Here is a 13900-nt window from a genome sequence, read left to right on the forward strand (position 1 = left end):
GGGCTGCGTTATTGTACATCTGCTTCATTTCAGAGGCATTTTATCCATTGTTATTTTTTTTTCTTTTTCTTTTTTGTAATTTATTTTAATTGGAGGCTAATTACTTTACAATATTGTGGTGGTTTTTGTCACACATTCACATGAATCAGCCATGGGTGTATATGTGTTCCCCATCCTGACCCTCCCCCCCACCTCCCTCCCTATCCCATCCCTCGGCCATCCCAGTGCACCAGCCCTGAGCACCCTGTCTCATGCATCGAACCTGGACTGGCAATTGTTATGTTTAACCTTTGTAACAATCTTGAGAGAAAGTCATTTGCCCACTGCATTTTATAGATAGGGAAGAAGCTTAGAGTGGTTAATTAACTTGCCAAAGGTCACACAGCTAGTAAAAGACAGATTTGGGATTCAAATCCTGATTTATGTGGACCCATGAAATTAAAAGACGCTTACTCCTTGGAAGAAAAGTTATGACCAACCTAGATAGCATATTCAAAAGCAGAGGTATTACTTTGCCGGCTAAGGTCCGTCTAGTCAAGGCTATGGTTTTTCCAGTGGTCATGTATGGATGTGAGAGTTGGACTGTGAAGAAGGCTGAGCGCCAAAGAACTGATGCTTTTGAACTGTGGTGTTGGAGAAGACTCCTGAGAGTCCCTTGGACTGCAAGGAGATCCAACCAGTCCATTCTGAAGGAGATCAACCCTGGGATTTCTTTGGAAGGAATGATGCTAAAGCTGAAACTCCAGTACTTTGGCCACCTCATGCGAAGAGTTGACTCATTGGAAAAAGACTCTGATGCTGGGAGGGATTGGGGGCAGGAGGAGAAGGGGATGACAGAGGATGAGATGGCTGGATGGCATCACTGACTCGATGGACGTGAGTCTGAGTGAACTCCGGGAGTTGGTGATGGACAGGGAGGCCTGGCGTGCTGCGATTCATGGGGTCGCAAAGAGTTGGACATGACTGAGTGACTGAACTGAACTGAACTGAAAGTCAATGTTTATTCCATGATAATATTCCTTTCCTAGAAAGGGAAAGATAAGCTCCCCATTGGAGAATATTTACCACCACATTGAAGAGGGATTTCTCCTCTCCTGAGTTTTCTCTGAAAATGTTTACATCTCAGTTTGATTATGATTCATAAAGGCAAACATTTAATACACATAAGGTATTTCAAGCACAAAGGCTATGACTTAGGTCAGTGCCACTTTAAGCCTGATTTATAGACCAGCGGTGATGCTGGGAAAAGATTGAAAGCAGAAGGAGAAGGGGGCAACAGAGGATGAGATAGTTAGATAGCATCACCAACTCAATGGACATGAATTTGAGCAAACTTCAGGAGACAGTGGAAGACCGAGGACCTGACGGGCTGCAGTCCATGGGGTCACAGAGAGTCGGACACGACTTAGTAACTGAACAATGACAAAAACAGATCTGTGCTAGGTGACCTATGTCTTATCAGTCTGTGATGAGCTAAACACAGAAATTGAAAGTAAGCATTTAGGAACTTTTATAGCAGTTTGACAGAGTAATAATAATTTTATAATAATACAAAATAACATAATAATGAATAATACAAAATAATAAACCACATGGCATATTTGGTGGATTTTTAAAATTTTTCTTGTAGTTCATTTTTTAAAATATTTTACAAAAGTATCAGTCCACATGAATTGTGTGTGTGTGTGCTTAGCCCCTCCATCATATCCAGCTGTTTGCGACCCCATGGACCATAGCCCCCACCAGGCTCCTCTGTCCATGGGATCCTCCACTGGAGTGGGTAACCATTTCCTTCTCCAGGGAATCTTCCTATTTCAGGATAGAACCCATGTCCCCTGTGTTGCAGGCAGGTTATTGACCATCTGAGCCACCAGGGAAGCCCCCAGTATGATTTTTATGTAAGCACCACTAGGATACCCAGAAATAGATCTTTTCGCCTTCCTGTACTGATAGACTGCTAACCAATTCCTGGGTCTGTTTCTGAGGGATTTGGGAGCACTGGGCCACTCCAGGGAGCACGTGTAGGCCCCCAAGCTCCTCTGGCCTGGTGCCTGGAACAAAGGGAGTTGCAGGAAGTGCTTGATGAATGTTAAATGGAACAATTAGTGACCAGTGACCCATGAGGTAACGTTGCTTCTGAGTTTTAATTCATGGTGCTTGGTGAAAAAAGAATTAAGTGTGGACATATCAGTGAACCTTCCCGTCATTTTGATCATGGGCCTTAGTGACAGACGTTGAAGGTGCTTTTAAGTGGTGCGATTTACACACTGTGTTGATTGAGAGTGGTGCTCTTTACCCTGCCTCGCTGGAGCATTTCAGTGAATAATGCAAGGCTGTAAGATAAGCTCAGCACTCTTCTGTGGGCAGAAGATAGACATATAATCTGGCACTTGGAAGAGACATCCTGGACAATTTATGTACCCAGGAATCAGAATTGGCTTATTCATGACTTCCAAGGGAAGACATGCATTTAAGGAGTAGGTTATTGCAACTGGTGATAAAATGCTGCTGCTGGCAGAAAAATGTTATTTTTATGAAAGCTTTTAAAAGAAATCTTTTCCCCACACCCTGAAGGATAATGTATTTAAGATTTCAATGGTGTGTGTCATTTCCTTATTTTCAGAACTGTGTCCAGGCCATGAAAATATCTTCTGCTTATAGTGACACCGTAACTGACGTTGATAGGGTTGATTTTCTGCTAGTTGGTGACAAGCGTGAATCCTTCATGGAAAAAATCACAGGAATCGAGCTGTGTGGCTGGCTCTGCCCCCAGAGACCCGCTGCGTGAGCACAGGACTGCTCTTTTATCTGTGACCGAAGAAGCTAACAGGATGATTCCGAGGCCAGGAGAAAACATGCTCTAGGGATTTCTCCTTTCAGACGCTAAAACGGGAGGAAGATTAATGGCTGGCAAAGTCACACTGCAGCTTATAATTCTCTTCAGGCAGGTTGTAAAGGTGCCCTGACACCCTCTGTGAGGTGGGGGAGGTGAGGAAAGGGGGGGCCACACAGCTGCTTTCAAAGCCATTTATCAGCTAAGAATGTATCTCTCAGTAAAATGACACCATGTCTAAAAATCCTTGCCTGGCAACCCTATCTGTTTTACGTTGGAGTGTGAACTAAATGTGTCTTCATGGTAATCAGAAAATAGAATTTATGCATGTGAAATACTTAAATATTAGACACACATGTTTAATAAAACAAGCTGGCTTGTTTAAACTCTGAAAGGAATCAAGGTTAAAATTTCATATGTGGGTTTGCTCATCTAGTTGATGAATTACACAGACTGGCAGCTTTATGAATATCATAAGTACCCCAGCTTTCTGATAAAATATGGAATATTTATTTTGTTAGATGGCAGGATCTCAATATTATTTTAAAAACTATATGTATTAGAGAGAAAGAGACTGAGAGAGAGATGTTCCCCTGGAAGAGGTATTTATTAACAAAGATACATTTATTTGTTGGTTATAATTGGGTTCAGGACATGCTACTCCAAAATTTCTCACCTTGCTATGTTGAATATCTTAAGCTGAAGGAATGTGAGAAAAGGGCAGAAGCGAGAAGGTCACTCTGACCTTACCCCCTTGTTTTTCTTCCCTGAAAGCAGGAGATAAATCTCCCACGTGAAAGGTACCCTCTCTGTGCCACGAGGAAAGAAGGCTTTCTTATCACACTAGAGCCAAGAATTTGGGGCCTAGAAATCCGTACAAAACAAACCTTGTTAAACTAACCCTTATTAGTTATTTCTTCACTATTTACCACCCCAATCCCAAATCCCTCTGCCTTGTCAATTATTCATTGCATCTTTGTTTAACAGGAGTCCCCAGCCTTCAGGATCTAATGCCTGATGATCTGAGGTGGAGCTGATGTAATAATAATAGAAATAGTGCACAATATATGTAATGTGCTTGAATCATCCCCAAACCATAGCCCCCACTCCCAGTCCATTGAAAAATTGTTTCCCGTGAAATTGGTCCCTGGTGCCAAAAAGGTTGGACAACGCTTGTCTGAAAGGTGTAAAAGTCTCCTCTCCTGGTCACTTTTTTGGGTCTTCATTGTTTTATGAAGTCTCCCACATATATATAAAAATTCAGTAAAATGTATATGCTTTTCTCCCATTAATCTGCCAGCTTAATTTTCTGACCCTGTGAGGGAACCTAAGGGAGTGAAGGAAAACTTTTTCCTCCCGTACAGGTAGGATATAACCTTTAGCAGGATAGTTCCACCATTAGCTGAGCTGGCACGATTCATTCACAAACCAAACATAAACTTGAAGTTCCCATCTTATAGCTTAAGAAACAGATCAATGCCCAGTAACAGTGAGTTTGAGAGTGATCTTCACTAAACTGAGAGAAAATTGTTTTCTTTCCTTCTGTTACTGACCCTCCAGAGTCAGCCCCCAGCTGCGGTCCTGCTGCCCGCTGTTGTTCGGTTTAGTAGAAAAATATCGAATAGTGTTCAGGAGCAAAGAAAAGCTTTAGTCTTTTTGATTTAACAAAACAAAACAAAACGGAGAGGTGCCAGCCATAGTTCCAGGGCACACACTCTCCAGACAGGCCACGGATGAGGCTGCTTTATGGGGATCTCATCTGCGAGGGGAGGGATGAAGGTCTTGTAGGCAGGGCAGGCGCAGGTGTGCTGCTCAGGGCTCCAGGTTGCCCCGCCAGGTGCAGCATCTCTGCACACAGCTCTCTGTTGCCATGGTGACTGAAGAGTCAGGTACATCGCTTCTGCAGTCACGTGCCAGGTGTATCAATTCTGCACTGAGAATGCTGATCCCACGTGTTAGGCGCAAGGTTACTGCAGGTGCTGCCTGTAGGTTAGTGAAGCTAGACTTAAGCACAAAAGAAGAGGTTAGCCCTTATCCTATCCCCCCATGCCTATGCCAGTGGGCTTTGCCAGTGACACTTCCGGAAACCCTGTGAAGTAGACCCAAATTTTATTTCTGGGGAAAATGACCAGTGTGTTCATAGAGAGTTAGTGCTTATTCAAAGTGGGAGAGTCAAATAGAAAAAAGAAAAAAAAAGAAGAAAAATTATTATGGACTAAGGTCTTGTTCTTGAGAGTCCTATTATGAAGTCTATAGGGTAATGTCAACAAAAAAAAAATCAACCAATCCAAGAAACAAACAGAAAAAAATTTTTAGGAGTGTAAGTTTTTCCAGTTTTACTAAGAAATAATCAACTTACATCACTGTATAACTTTAAGGTATACAGCACAATGGTTTGATTTACATATATTGTGAAATGATTATCACAATAGGTTCAGCTAACATCTATCTTCTCATATAGATTATAATTTAAAAAGAAGAGAAGGAAAAGGACTTTCCTGGTGGTCCAGTGACTAAGTTTCTGAGCTCCCAATGCTGGGGGCCTGGGTTTGATTCCTAGTCAGGGAACTAGATCTAACATGTCTCAACCAAGACTGGACACAGCCAAATAAATATTTTTTTTTAAAAAAAGAAGAAAAGAATAAAGGAAAAAATTTTCTCCTGTGATAAGAACTCTTAGCATTTACTCTCTTGTTCATTTACTTATTTTATTGAAGTATATTGATTTTACAATGTTGTCTCAGTTTCAGGAGTACAGCAAAGTGTACTATATATGTAAATATATATATATATTTCAGATTCTTTTTCCATATAAGTTATTATAAAATATTGAGTATATTCCCCTGTGATTTACAGTAGGTCCTTGTTGGTTATCTATTTTATGTATCAGACTGCATATGTGTGTACTATATATAACACTGTATATATGTTACTCCAAAATTCCTAATTTATCCTTCCCCTCACCTTCCCTCTTTGGTAACCTTAAATTTGTTTCTATGTCTGTGAGTCTCTATTTTGTAAATAAGTTCATGAAATAGAAAGTATTATTTGAGCCAAATTGAGGATTATAACCTGGGAACAGCCACTTAGAAAGGTCTAAGAACTGTTTCTCAGAACCTAAGAACAAGTTTGGGGCCAAAGAACAGTTGTATAAGCTTTTGAGACAGAGGGCTGTACATTAAGTGATGTATTATTGACAGTTTATACAGTCTAGTGAGTAGTGGGTCATTGGTACCCCTTACAAGATCAAGAAGAAATATTATCTTAAGGAGTTGTCTTACTAACAATGGAGAAGGGAACGGCTACCCACTCTAGCATTCTGGCTTGGAGAATTCCATGGACTGTGCAGTCCATGGGGTCGCGAAAAGTCACACATGACTTATTAATAACTGGCCTGGAAAATCCTATGGACAGAGGAGTTTGGCAGGCTATGGTCCATGGGGTCACAAAGAATTGAATATGACTGAGCAGCTGAGCATGCACACACATACTTGCTGATACTAGAATTGTTGCTGTTTATGTTGAGCAGGTATTTCTGCTGATGGGGAGGTTTGGTCAATACCTAATATAGACACACAGTGCACAGTAGCGTGGAGAGAGGAGGTCAAAGAGAAAATTTTTTCATGTTTAAGTTTTTAGGGGCTTCTCCGGTAGCTCAGTGGCTAAGACTTTATGCTCCCAATGCAGGGGGCCCAGGTTCAATCCCTGGTTAGGGAACTAGATCCCGCATGCTGCCACTAAGAGCTCACATGCTGCAGCTAAAGATCTGGCACAGTGAAACCCGTGTTCTTTTTTAAGGAAAATCCCATGGACAGAGGAGCCTGGTAGGCTGCAGTCCATGGGGTCGCTAAGAGTCGGACATAACAGAGCGACTTCACTTTCACTTTTTGCTTTCATGCATTGGAGAAGGAAATGGCAACCCACTCCAGTGTTCTTGCCTGGAGAATCCCAGGTACGGCAGAGCCTGGTGGGTCGCACAGAGTCGGACATGACTGAAGCGACTTAGCAGCAGCAGCAGCAGTCCTTAAAAAAATTTGTTTCTCATTGACATAAAATATTAATTTTATTTCATAGTGATAAATGTATAACATACTATATGTTATCCAATGTTTAATAGTAAGAAGTAATTTTGGGATTTCATACTCAAGCTTTGCTTTTTTTGAAATAGTTTTCCATACTTCAGGCTAACCACAAAAATCAAGAACTTTTTGGAGCCAAGGTATATCTACATAATCAAGAAACTTAAGTAGTTGTGCTTTGGCTCCAAAATATGAGAACATACTTTTATTTTCCAACTTAACCAAAACATTATAATGTTTTAAAACTGTGGAATAGATAGCAAATCACAGATTAGAAGGAACATATCCAAACCTTCTCCAGGCCAAAAAAAAATCCAATTTTACATGTAAAAATATGTAAAATATTTAAAAGGAAGAAATCATAATTTTCTAAAATCAATTAAGTAGTAAAAGAAAAGGTTGAATCTTTCAGGAGTTTTGAGATAACAAATGACCAGTTGAAGCTTTCTTGTTCAGCTAGCCTCTAGGCATAGTCCATGCTAAATAAGAGGCTTTTCATTCAACCTGGTAATGGGAATCATCCATCACCTTTGTCTCTGAGTCCAGCCTTAAACCTTTCCTCTAGTGGAGAACATTATTAAACGTTTAAAGAAAACTGAAGTCATAGAAGGACATTTCCCAGCTTATGATAGCATCGTTAATCAATGAAGACAATTTGTACGTTATCTTTGGAATGTGAATGTAGAACCAGTTTAAATATTTCAAATCCTCAGAGCCTACTTAAAAACAGATACTGATAACACTTTCTCCAAGCTGTTTATAAATGACTTTATTTGCAGAAGCGGTCAATATGAAAGTTATTTCACATGCTTATCACAGAGCAAGTGCATAATAAACATTTGTTGTACAAATAAGTGTTAAATAACACACAAACAATCAGATCTGCTGTGTCACTTCTGCAGCATTAAAGACAACATTTAACCAACCCCAGAGTAATCCGTTCTTTGGTATTTGTAATTTGCTTAATATAAAAGTGAAAGTGAAAAGCCTTCCCTTGTGGCTTAGCTAGTAAAGAATCCACCTGCAATGCAGGAAACCTGGATTTGATCCTGAGTTGGGAAGATCCCCTGGAGAAGGAAAAGGCTACCCACTCCAGTATTCTGGTCTGGAGAATTCCACAAACTGCATAGTCCATGGAGTCGCAAAGAGTCGGACATGACTGAGCGACTTTCACTTTCACTTTAGTATATATATAAAATCACATATATTTAGCTTACATTAAACTATCAACTTTATATTATTCATACCATTTAATAAATTTTAATATTTACAATTATTGATTTAATTTGAGAGTTTATTAAATGTCCTTAATGTACCTTGATAATATTATATACATTGTAGGGAATCAGTTGTGCCCTTTGAATGAAAATTCTGAGAGCTCAGAAGTAGTTACAATCATCTTTTCATAGACCTAAAAACATAACACATTAAGTACTCTTATACATTGTAAGATATCTGTATCATCCCAGGTCTTTCTGCATTGTCTCATCTTTTCCATTCCTTTGCCCTTTACATTTTTCACATTTGTTTAAATTGAACTACTACATTGGGCAAGAAAGGGTATATTTCTCCTTCTTGCTTATTGCTGTGAAAACATGCCTTTTCTTGATAAAGAGGTCATATGAGCCAGCTAATGCATTGGCATGTGAACTAGCTTTTACTGCCAAATGAGTCAGCTGAGATAGGAACATTAATTTATTTGAATGGACATGAGTTGACAGGGCCATAAAGAGATATTGGTATAGCTTAATGGAACAAACTGTCAAGAAAACATAGGTTGGGTATGGTGTACTTTGGCAAGCATCAGAATATTTCCAAGTTCACAAGTACCTGTCTTTCTTAATTTGAAATGTTGTCTCATGGATTTCTATACTAAAATGCAAATACCCTTAGAGAAATGACACATTAAATTATTATTAGGTGTTTATATTAGACTGAAATTGCTGATATTCAAACATTTTGACCTACATAGGTAGTACTTGTATCTGATTCAACATCATACCTTCATAGGAATAGTTTATCAGATTGCCTTGTTATTGAACTAAAACTAAGGAAGGAGAGGGCAGAGATCTTTGCTAAAGGGAAAGGCTTGGAGTATGAAACACCACCTAGAGTCAGCCATATTATCAGGGCCTGATAACACCTCCCTCATTCCAGACATATTAATTCTGTTATTGCTCCCAAGATTACATTAGTTGTTCTGGTGGCCTTTTAATATTCGTATAAAGTTTATAATGCACTCATGTAAGCTTCACTGTAAGCTTCACTGTAGACAGAAATCCCTCCAACTTTTTCATTTAGGTTGATTCCATATCATGTTTTCTATGACTTGCCCTTGAAAATTGATTTTTTGCATCTATATTCTAGGATTTAATGTTCATCTCTGTAAAAATTCATTTGAATTCAGCTATCCATTCTGATTACAGGTCACTGAGAACTGGTTAAGTTTATGGATTTTGGAGTCAGGCAAACCTGAATTCTACTAAATCTAACTGCCTTTTATTAGCTGTTGGAACGTCAACAAGTTGCTTAATTTTTTGAGCCTCAGTTCCTCATCTTTACCTTGCAATAATACTGCCCAGGGTTGTTAAATGAGTTACATGTGGGTCAGATGAGTTATTGTGCTAATTCTGCATATTCAAAGGAAAGACTAGCCCTTGTCAAGCTACTGGGAGATAACCTCTGAGCCCTTGGTGTGTCTTGCCTGACAAGGATGCTTCCATGTGCCTGAGACCTTAGGCTACACTGCATCAGTCTGACCTCTGGAAGGCGAGACTGAGCCCCTGAGTCTAGTCATACAGGCATGGCATGTGTGTGTTAGTTGCTCAGTCGTGTCCGACTCTTTGCAACACTAAGGACTGTGAAGCAACCACCAGGCTCCTCTGTCCATGGGATTCTCCAGGCAAGAATACCAGAGTGGGTTTCCATTCCCTTCTCCAGGGGATCTTCTTGACCCAGGGATTGAATCCCTGTCTCCTGCCTTGCAGACAGGCTCTTAATCGTCTGAACTCTTAAGGGCTCTTAACTGAGCTCTTAACCAGGGAAGCCCCCAGGCACTGTATCCCTACATAATTGATCCCCAGTTAAACTGGCACCAAGTCTCAGATGAGCTTCCCTGATAGGCAACACGTGACACATATTGTCACGTTTCCCTGATGGGAGAGTTAAGAGCGGTCCTTGGGACTGCACGAAGTGAGGACATCTGGACGCTCACACCTGCTTTCTCCGGGTGCCTTCATCCCCTGTGCCTTTTCTTTTTGCTTATTTTAATCTGTATCCTTTTGCTATAATAAACCATAATCATGAGCATTAGAGCCCTTCTGAATTCTGCTGGTCCTTCAAGCAAATTCAGGCTAAGATTGGTCTTGGGGACCCCTGGCACATTCACTTTATGCAAGCTGTATACCCTCAATGAAATTATCTAATCTCATTTAGTTGTACTTTCCTCGTTTGTAAAATAATAATAATAATACCTGCTTTGCAGTGAAATTCTGGCAGCCAGCCTACACTGTATTTTCTTTGCAAGCATAACTTAAAGAGTTACTATAGAAACTCCAGGAAAATGTAAAGTACCAGCACAAAGCATAGGTATTCAACACAAGTTCGTTTTCTTAAGCAATCTTGTTTGTGAGTTCTTATATCTCCCCTCTCTCCCCACCTCTGGATGCAACTGTCTAGATTAGGAGATTTAACTTCAATGAGTATAGTGATATCCTCTTCCAACCTTTCTGTCCCCCATGGACATCCTCCTTCTCCTATCAACTGATTACTCTTTATTTTCATCCAAAAATCATTCTCCTCGATAGAGAAGACAGGCGAAGTAGAAGCCTTGCTTGACCTTTATGAGTTATTGGCCTCAAGCAGTAAATATATCTCTTTCCTGATCTTCCTTAAAAGTTCCATTTTATTTTCCTGTCTCTGGTATTTTCTTCCTGTTCCCAATAAAACTTTTCTGGCCTTACTCCTACATATTTGTGGCACTTTCTCATATTCATCTTTTATTATCTACCCTTTAAAAAAATTCTTTGTCTAATTAAAAAATATTTTATTGCTACCTGTTTTTTGCAATTACAAAGAAATGTATAGTCAAAATTAAAACAATTAAAGTGCTTATTTAAATTTTCTTAGAAGTTCTGCTCTAAAGAAATCACAATGTATTTCTTTTACCTACTTCAGCTCACAGTAGAGATCCTTGTGTTACTGGCTTCTTTAATTATCTTACCATATTCTTCCCTATTAAGACAATTCTCGATGTAATAAACAGAAGGGTTTCTTTTTGGAGAGTTTCTGGCTCTCTCAAATTTCAGGCAATGAAACATATCCATCTTTTCTCTAAACTTTAAAAATCTACGCTTTTGTCAAGTCCATGGTATAGATTTGAGCTTTCTCTTTTGGGTATCAGGAGCACATTTTAAAATGAAAGACTCAGGTTATATCCTCTGTAAGTCCTCATCAAGTACTATTTTCTATGATTCTATCTCTATAGAAAGTGGCACAGATGACCAACAACTGGAGAAACTTTTGTAAAGAATAGCCCTCTCAGGCACCTGTGCCTATAGCAAGAACCAGAGAAATGCCCCAGCAATATAACCACAGCAGAGCCAGGGACAGATTTGGAATGAAACCTGAAAGTCCTGTCAATTTTTAATTGCTGTTAATTAACAATCCTTCAAGACACATGGGTAGGTGAGGGCAGCATGGAAGCTTGTCTAGAAAGCTGAAGTTTTATATAGCATTGGGTAATCTTATTTTTTCTTTGCTTCACTTCCACACATATAAAATGGAGACTGAAAAACTGAAGCCACATGAGATAAGCTGCAGTGGGAATATACATATTTTTTGTGTCCAGCACTCTACTTTTCTGGGAACTGGTGCTAATTCTCCTCTATCGACTGGTTTCTGCTGAAGCTGTCAAGTTGATTCATTCCTTTCTTCAACTGCTATTTATTGAGTGCTACATCTGACACTAGCTCAGGTCCTGGAGACAGAGCAATGAATAAAACATACAAACATTTCTCACAGAGCTTACGTTCTGATGGAGGAAATAGGACAGTAAGCAAAATAAGTAAATATTTGGTATATCAGATAAAACATGCTATGGAGAAAAAGCAAGCCGGAAGAGAAGCAAGGAAAGTGCTGTAGTTGAGGAATGAAATTAGTGAAGTTCTGTGTTTGGTAGGTGGCCAGAAGTGGCTTCATCCAGGGTATTTTTGGAATTGGATCAAAACAGGATGGTCTGAACCAAGAATGTAAAGAGTAGGGGGGGAAAGTCTGTTAGAAGCAAAAGTTCAGTTCAGTTCAGTTCAGTCGCTCAGTCGTGTCCAACTCTTTGTGACCCCATGAACCGTAGCACGCCAGGCCCACCTGTCCGTCATCAACTCCTGGAGTCCACCCAGACCCACGTCCTTGAGTCGGTGATGCCATCCAGTCATCTCATCCTCTGTCGTCCCCTTCTCCTCCTGCCCTCAATCTTTCCCAGCATCAGAGTCTTTTCCAATGAATCAGCTCTTTGCATCAGTTGGCCAAAGTATTGGAGTTTCAGCTTCAACATCAGTCCTTCCAATGAACACCCAGGACTAATCTCCTTTAGGATGGACTGGTTGGATCTCCTTGCAGTCCAAGGGACTCTCAAGAGTCTTCTCCAACACCACAGTTCAAAAGCATCAAGTCTTCAGAGCTCAGCTTTCTTTATAGTCCAACTCTCACATCCATACATGACCACTGGAAAAACCGTAGCCTTGACTAGATGGACCTTTGTTGGCAAAGTAATGTCTCTGCTTTTTAATATGCTGTCTAAGTTGGCAAAAGAGAAGAATGAAAAAGATACAAGAGAGTATCATGAAAGGAGAATGAGGGGAGAGAGGGACAAAAGAACCTGCAAGGTTCTGCATAATATTCTCTAGACTTCTGATAAACTTTTCCAAAACAAATCCTTCTGATAAATTCCAAGCTGAAATGAATGAGTTTTGGTCACTCTCAACCAAAGAATCCTAACTCACACATGTATTAGGATAACTTATAAATGCAATGCTCACTCAAAGTGGGAGATGCTGTTACTTCAGAAAATTAGAAGTTGGTGCTTCTGATGACAAGAATGAAGATGTGATACAGAGTTGAATTAATTCTCCTGTTCCCTGCCCATGCACAGTCACTTCAGTCGTGTGCAACTCTGTGCGACCCCATGGACTGTAGCCCACCAGGCTCCTCTGTCATGGGATTCTCCAGGCAAGAATACTGGAGTGGGTTGCCATGCCCTTCTCCGGGGGATCGTCCTGACCCAGGGATGAAACCTTCGTCTCTTAGGACTCTGGGCACTGATAGGCAGGTTCTTTACCACTAGCGCCACCTGGGAAGCCCTCTCCTGTTCCCTAGCATCCAGGAAATAAAATGTACAAGAAATACTTATTTCTTTGTTTTCTTTGAATCAAATTACCTCTGATCCTGCACTGGGCCTGTGGGAAATTCAAATGAAAGTGTTATTTTTCACCCCCAGTTATGACCTCCCTCCACTCCCCCAACTCTAGAGTCGCAACAGAATTAGAGACGCTTACTGATGTCTAGACAACCGTTATGGGCTCCCTAATCATGTCATCGTTGTACAAGCCTGCTCTATATCTGCTCTTAAGTCCCTGGCTCTCTGCTTCTACGCCAAGAAGAGAGCACAGAAACCTTACAAAGGGAGGGTGCAGCTATCCCACCTGAAGTCGAGCCACCTTTCTGACAAAGGGAACATCCTGAAGGAGGCTCAGATGTTCACTAATTATGGGACCTGTCAATCTCAGTTTCTCTCTTCTGATTTTCAAAACAATTCTCTTCTCTTCTGGCGTCCAAGGTAGACTGCATACAATGTTTGCATTTAGCTTAGGTGTTCATAATAGACCACAAGAGTAAGTAAATTCCTTCTAGGGATTTCAGCTTTCCACCCTACAAAAACTCTCCCTCTTTCTCCACTCCTCAGATATTGAGTTTTTTTCCTCCTTTCTTTTTT

This window comes from Oryx dammah, unplaced genomic scaffold (assembly GCF_014754425.2).
Source record: "Oryx dammah isolate SB20612 unplaced genomic scaffold, SCBI_Odam_1.1 HiC_scaffold_14, whole genome shotgun sequence".
NCBI lineage: Eukaryota > Metazoa > Chordata > Mammalia > Artiodactyla > Bovidae > Oryx > Oryx dammah.